The 8396-nt window shown below is 29.4% G+C and overlaps 1 non-coding gene across 1 annotated transcript; it reads right to left on the bottom strand.

Moving 5' to 3' along the window:
- Positions 1-8104: 8104 nt before the first annotated feature.
- Positions 8105-8177, bottom strand: Trnaf-gaa (transfer RNA phenylalanine (anticodon GAA)). The gene has a single exon. It is a non-coding gene; the product is annotated as a tRNA-Phe (tRNA).
- Positions 8178-8396: the final 219 nt, after the last annotated feature.

Here is an 8396-nt window from a genome sequence, read left to right as displayed (position 1 = left end):
AACGAGATACAAGCGCATCTCAATAATAAATTTATATTTAATTTATCAATACCATGACGTAATGTTTACCATATCTCCCGGAAATATTTCAAATGTTTCCAATAATTTTGGAAATTTTTAGAATTTTCGAAGATTTCTAGACCTTTTGTTGGTTTTTTTTTGGATTATGCGAGAATATTGTAGAAAATTCATTGATAGTCTCTTTCGAAGAGCTTCCATTTTGTCGATTATAAGTCCATCTTATACGTACAAAACTGGTTTGGAAACTCAAAATGTTGTCAAGTCTAGGCTTATCAACATTTGATGGAATCATGTCAATTTATAATAATGGTTTTTTAATTACCAAATTATTCTAAGATCTAGAACATTTTAAAGAAAAGTACATCATGCATTTATTAATATGATGTTTTAAACCAATTTCGATTAATCCTGCAGTTATTTTTTTCATGTATTTATTTTTTTACCCATCCCAAGTTTTGGATCATTTAGAGGTACTGTGACGTGTGACGTGTAACGCACCACAAATTTCTGTGTTTAACGAAAGAATGTGGGTATTCTCCATTCATTAGCAGAATCATATTTATTAAAATCGTGTGAAATGATAACGAAAATTCGGGCAGAAATGCCGACATAAGAATAAGAACACAAAACATAAGAACATTGTTTGAAGTTGGAAGAGAGATTTCTCAGTGATACTTATTATCAGTTTGACCTATAAAATAGACCTTTGAAATAGATTATATCATTAAGACTTTGTTTGGAAGTTGTTGAAATGAGATTTATAAAACAAAGTATTTTGTTAAGGATATTATGTCAAGTATGTCGACAGCAATTTAAAATTAATTTGAACCCGTCTTTGTTTTGTTCTTTTCAGATTTCTCTTATAAAAAAAGTTGTACCTGTTTTCATTTCTAGCCATTTCTGAAGTACTTTTAGGAAGATCTTATCGATATAAGTACAATTGATGAATACAAGAAGACTTTATTTTATACATTATTAATGCAAAAAAGTAGATCACTAATTTTCATACAACGTTATATTTTAAATGACATTTTGAATTGTTTGCAAAACAAATCTTTACTCTACAAAAATTGTTGGTTTTTTTTACTAAATAAATTTTACATTTTTTTCAGCATTTAAGATATTTCTAGAAAAGCTTTTCATTTACTTCTGGTTTATGAAAACAATTGTTAATGCTCTATGCGATAAATTAAATATTCTTTAACATCATATCATAGATTTGTTGGAACCAAGATGTTTAGAAAAAGAAATAGATATGGGTAACTTACGATTTATGCTTCATTATATCATAACTTGCCAAGTCATATCTGCACTGGCTTTGCTTCACCTTAATTTTTTTCCGTAAGATCACAAATGGAGATATCATTGAGATAAATTTAGAAAGTTTACTTATAGGATAGGACTTTTCAATTTGATACCTGGAGCTATTTTTTTCGAAATGAGAATTAAAAACTAAGATAAGATTGTTTAAAAAACATTGCAGTATAAAAGGGCTTAAAGCAGTCTGACTTAAACATAAGACACTTCATAATAGAACTCGTGCATACTGCTCTCAGCAAGATACATTGGAAAGAAAAATGTAGAAACTAATTAAATAACATTAATAAGTGTCTTCCTGTGGATTCCAGTATATTCCAAGTTAACTTGGAATTAGCATTCTTTGTGTGCATTCTAGTATATTCCGAGGTAACTTGCATTCTTACAAACACGAAATAGAAGTTAACTCTAATAACATATTTCCCTTTTTTCAATTAATATTATCAAAACTATTATAATTTTTTTAACAAAATATGACTGTATTCTATTGGATATGAAACAAGAATTTCACTTGAATTTAAGGAACGTAAAGCGGGAAAATGTAAGACGTACCAGTATTTTGATGAATAATAGTTGTATCCCTAGTTATGTGGTATGTGATTAACATCGATATAAGTTTTGTTTTCATATGGAAGCTCTCAATTGAGTCATTTCTTTGTCGGCAACATTTAAAAACTTGAATAATATCCGAAGGAAACATATATTACGATATGTATACTTTTATTTTTATATATTGCTCACACTTCCTTGAACTACTTTTTCAGAGCTCTATCTGCAGTCATGACAAAGTCTTACATAGTTTCCATTTGTATGGTCCATGAGGGTGTTGATGGGGTCAAAACTTTGCCGATGGTAAGATTGTGAGGAAATGCTTTTTGTCGTACTTGTCAGACAGAAATGAAAATAAGCAATCTTAATGATTCTGTCTGTATCTTGCATTAAGTTGCTTGGCCGGTCGTTCGTTTTAAACAGATTATAATAATATCGGGTTTTTTTCGCAAGATTTACAGTAATTGGACGATTGCTGCCACGTGATTGCGCTATAAATTCTGTTATAAACCCCTCTTTACTAAAAATAGAAAATTCATATACCTTTTATACTAAAAATAGATTTTCATGACCAAAGACTAGTTTTAGCCGGTGCGATTTTGTAACGTCACAACAGCATAATCAACGCCTAAACATGTCGAACCAAATACTTTACTTTTTTTTACCCTCGAAGAGATTTTTATTATAATAATCATATCCTTTTAATATCGGCCAATACACGGTTTTATAGACCTGATGGGAGTATATCAACCTCGGACTTTATTCTCAGTCGATATACTCTCATCAGGTTACTGATGGGAGCATATCATCCTCGGACTTTATTCTCAGTCGATATACTCTCATCAGGTTAGTCATCAGTCATAAAATCATTTATGGACTTCATCAAAAGGCTGTAATTGTATATTTTTTCAATACCAGGGTTACCAAATTTCTAATTTTTTCATTCTCGTTTCATTTTATTATTTACTTCGTATTTTTTTTTATATATCAACTAGATCTACATTGATGGTATTAAATACTGTATTTTGTTTTTACTTTTTCTATTTTTCAGTTTGCTTTACATGAATTTCCAAGACTGCAGATCAATTAGTTAGAGATACCTTAAATAAAAACTTTTTTATTGGTAGAGAAATTTTCAGTTTGATTAGACAATTGTACTCCGTATTTTGCATTAATAACAAGTGTACAATTATAACAGATGAAGTGATTATAAAATGCATAAAATTGCGACCTTGACAAGCCATCCTGTTTTTTGGAGGGAAATTATTTACCACATAGAAATGAACATGATTTGACGTCAAATGGTTGTTTTATGCATATTTTTTCATTACCTATGTTATATGTACATTATTTATTATCCATACTGATGGTTTTTATCTGTCAATATTTTACAGTTTTTGTCGCATTTTTGTGATTGACTGCGACGAAATCTTATAACAAAGTGCAAAATAAAAATTATTGATGTAACATATATATAAAAAGATATGCACAAAACAGACATTTCATGTTAAATCATTTCTATCTTTAAGAAAAATCAATTAAATCTTTGAAACGTATACGTTATTAATTTATGTCCCTTTTTTATATTCTAAATGCTTTTCTCTCCCTGAAAGTGTACTGTGATGCGTGGCCAATACAAGTATATATGCTACTAAAATTTTATAATCAGCAAAATAAGGCCACATTTAGTATCTTTTTTCTGTTTTATTTCAGAAATTTGTGATAGTCAAAACTTTGGCAGCCATATTTGAATAAGTTGAAAGAAATGCCGATCTCAAATTTTATCTAAAAGCAAAATGCTCCTGATTTCAACGAAGCATTAAAAAAAGAATGTTCGATTTTTCCCGGTAAGTGATTTAACTCCTTTTGTTGTTTCAATCATAGGGATATGTATTAAGCATTAAGTATCTATTAAGCTATCATTTGCATGTGTCGTCGAATTTCTTTCATCCCTTATATATTTCTTTCATTGATATTCACATCGAAAAGACTAAGCTCCTAATTATTGATTACTTTTACTCCACTGTCCATAATTGGTAAAATCTATTGCTAAATCATGCCTGCCAACATTTACTCTTTAAGTGCACTAGATTACAAAAGAGCATAGTTACAATTTCAGCCTTATTTAAAATTTTATGTTTCCTTTCTTAAAAACTAAGATGCTTAACAAAGTCCTTTGTTATAAACACCGCATTTTAAAAGTCAGATTTCAAGCGTGAAACACAGCTGGCATCTTTTTGTTATGTATAGATATGTTTTCAGGCACGTAGCATCGTTTTTTTAAAGTGGGGGGGCCAGACTCATCCAAAAATTCTTGACAAGCCAAAAAAAAAAAAAAAAAAAAAAGGAAAATTTTAAGTTTCCCAAAATCTTCAAAATCCTAATCCGTTGGAGAGGGGGGGGGGGGGGGGGCTGGCGTACTATATAACTTCAATTTTACTCCTCATTTCCTTATTTACATATCAATTTTTTACATACTCCCTAAAAAGCGGGGGGCCAACTCCATAACAATTCCATTTTCCATATGTAAATTTTAAAAAATTTGTTGCTGCGAGAAAAAGGGGGGGGGGGGGCCAGGCCCCCCCTGGCCCCCCCCCCCTGATGCTACGTGCCTGGTTTTTACATATATGTTGCTTAATAGAAAACCCAAAGTGAGATGTGACAAAGCAATGGAAACTATGCTAATGCTGTGTTATATAGTAAAGAAAAAAACCCAAACATTTCAAATTGGAATAATTTTTTCTACATCATTATGCTATACCAATAATCCAGAATCACAGAATAGTTTGAAAAATTTTGTAAACTGCTAGTCTGATTCAAAATTTAAGATCTCAGCTGACATTTTTTTTTCAATAAAATAATGTCTATCATTTACAATGCTAACTGATGTTTATTTAATAGTTAAACATTATTTTAAAACATACTCTGTTCATTATTAATTGTTAAAGTAAGGGTTAGTTTTGTAAGAATTTTTATTAAGATAAACATTGTTAAAACTTTGAATAATTCTCTTGCTTTTTTTTTTATCTTTGAAATGTTATATATAGGCAAAAATACTAGTACTTGGAATTTTTCTTCATTATATAAAACAGTTTTAGGCTATAACAACATCAAAGCTTTTTAAAGCTAGAAATGATATTTTATGTTTTGAGCACCAAGCCTCCATAATTAATTTTTTTTTATAAATAATCCGTTAATTGCATGATATCACTTCAAGATTTTAGATTTCATAGGATATATTCCTCACTGTCCATTTAATTGTTAAGGTTAAAGCTAGTTCTTTTAAAATAGTTTTTAAATAGGATTATATATTGATTAAATTTTATTAAATTTTGTTGGTATTTCTCTATTTTTTGCTTCATTTTTTGGCTTAGTATTTGGGATTTACCTTCATTATTTAAAAGTTTAACGCTAAATTTACATTAAAAAGTTAAGATCGAACTGACGGTGCATGTGTTGAGCATCCAGCCTCAATTTTGCATTTTTTGTATCGATAAGCTGTTCATGATATGACGTCACTCCAGGATACAAGCTGTCCTGGGAATATCCCCAATGACCTGCAACATCACTCTAGTTCGCACCTGATTAAACAATATCTATTTGGGAGTGCATTGGTTTTATATATATATATATATATATATATATATATATATATATATATATATATATATATATATATATATATATATATATATATATATATAGTGTGTGTGTGTGTGTGTGGAGAGAGAGAGAGAGAGAGAGAGACTTTTTTAATTGCTTAAATTATTGATGCACATTTTTGCCTGCTATCAACACGTATTTCACTATTGTAAACAATGACATTGTTACGATTCAGAAAAAAAGTAGTTTGCACGAATTTGATATACCAGGACACAAACGTTTAAAAACGATTTGATGTATCAATTAATAAGTCGACAAATAAGCAGTAAATTAGTTTAACATAGTTTTTGCAAAAGAGTTACACGTAATAACGTCTACATATTTGAGTTACATGCTATCGTAATTAGGTTGTATGACAACAAAATTAATTGAATATCAGAAAGATTGAGTTATTTGACAGAATGATGACGCTGCATGTCAACTGACCTGATTTTCAGAAATCAGGTCAATTTCAGATATGAATAATAATGTAAACAACTGTCTTTCAACCCACACGTTATAGGGTAAAATTGTGTTAAAGTTGATTGTTAGGATACCTTATTATTATCTTATCATTCTAAAAATTTAGATGTCTCTTATTTTAAATCGAATAAATTCTTGAGATTACCTGTCAACAAACTAAATTTGAACATTATGATTGTATTGTTTATTCACAAACATCTATTATAATGATGTATTTCAGTAACATGTGACAATAATCAAGTATTTACTTCCAACGTTTTACGTTAGTTACCTAATGACAAAATTTACTTTTATGTGAAGGAATCTGATATGTATGCCAATAACATCAACATTGCAATATGCCAATATTGTTCATTTAAAAAAAATGATTTTGCATGAATTAATAAAATAAACAAAGTTTAAAATTATATTATATCTTAATCCAAAAAAGCAACAAGTAAATTCGTCATCGAAAGCAAGATTTTTTGTCTTGCCTAGATGGCCCAGTGGTTAGCGCGGTGGCCGCTTACTGCTAGGAGAATGGGTTCCAGAGGTCGTGAGTTCAAGCCCCAGCCGGGGCGGAGGTGGAGCTCCAATAAGGTGAATTTCTCTGTGCTTAATATATAGATATATATATATATATATATATATATATATATATATATATATATATATATATATATATATATATATATAAAATCTCTCATGATTTGCGATGGTATTTGATTTTTATCCAACGAGTTGTGTGAGTTCTAGAAATATAGAAAACTAGAGATATAGATTATAGATTCATATATAAATTATATATATATTTATAGATAGATAGATAGATAGATAGATAGATAGATAGATAGATATATAAATATATATATATATATATATATATATATATATATATATATATATATATATATATATATATATATATATATATATATATATATATATATATATATATATATATATATATATATATATATATATATATATATATATATATATATATATATATATATATATATATATATATATAGAATACACACAAGAGTTGGATTGCAAATTATGAGAGATTCTTTTTATCACATGTTTTACCAAGTTTTATGTTAATCCAAACTTTTTCTGTAAAAATTGTCATTGTGAGCCGCACAACACATTATCTACAAGACGTCAACAACTTTACGCATGGAAAATAGTTCCTTGAATTTTTAATGAACAGACATTTCATTTTCGAACATTTTTTATGAATTCATGACAAATAGCCGAAAAAACATTAAATGTTTCAAATTTACATTTAATTTCTCAACACCACTTAACTGAATTAATTATTTACTTTTTTATTCTACGTCAATCAACCGCTTAAACCTACGCAATGTTTAATTTTGACGTCACGTGGCGTAAGAACAAACAGTTGAATATCAAAAATTTATCCCATGAGTGATATCCACCGTATATTGAGATTACTTTACCTGTTTGAATTATCTTCTTTTCTTTGATATGATTAATTGATCAGTCAATTAATAACGTTGAAATTAACTGCAGACGTTCTTTTATAATCTGTCCCAAGATATCTTGGATTCACATTTTGCTTAATTGCTTGATATTTATAAATACCTCAGGGTTCAAACGATGTTCATTCAAAAGTATAAAAAAATTTCCAAGATTTCTCAGTCGAAACGCCCCTGTTAGCTTATCAGGTTTCAATACAATGCTAAAAAATGTGATGTCTACGGAGATTTTGTATTGCAGCAAGCCCGGATGATAACGTTGAAAAATTGCGCGATGTATTCCGAGTGTATTCCGAATGGAGAAAATATGTAAACATTCCCCATTATAAATCTCCGTAAGGAATCTGTTTTCGTTCCTGTGAATTTTTCTGAGTGACAGTTGAAAATGTGTCAATGAAAATATCTTGGAAATTATCCTTTCAACTATTACAATTGCACTTCTTTCACAGGTATGTGTATTTTTTTGTAAAAATCGTCCAAATGTGCAGCATAAATATCTTGGGACAGACTATAGCATGTTTTGTTCAGTCTTCAAAAGCTTGATTTTGTTTAAAAAGAACCTTTACCCAATATGAAAAAAGTTGGCTGTCAGCCGCCGGATTGTTCCGTGCCGGAACCCGGGATTGAACCGGGGGCCTTTAGATCTTCAGTCTAACGCTCTCCCAACTGAGCTATTCCGGCTGACAAGTACTAACAGGTCAACATTTAACCATATTGTACACTGTCACTGTCAGGTGGTTGATTTCAATGATTTTTTTTGGAAATATTATCATTTTTTCTTTGCACTTTTGTGATTTACAAACTGCAGTAAGTTTATTATTGATATATTATGCTTCAAAGTTTACTCTACTATACAGCTGGTACGAACATATCGCACCTACATTATCATAGAATATTGCA

Source organism: Magallana gigas, chromosome 8 (assembly GCF_963853765.1).
Source record: "Magallana gigas chromosome 8, xbMagGiga1.1, whole genome shotgun sequence".
Lineage (NCBI taxonomy): Eukaryota > Metazoa > Mollusca > Bivalvia > Ostreida > Ostreidae > Magallana > Magallana gigas.
Note: the sequence above shows the minus strand (reverse complement) of the source record. Positions and strands in the feature narration are given on the sequence as shown.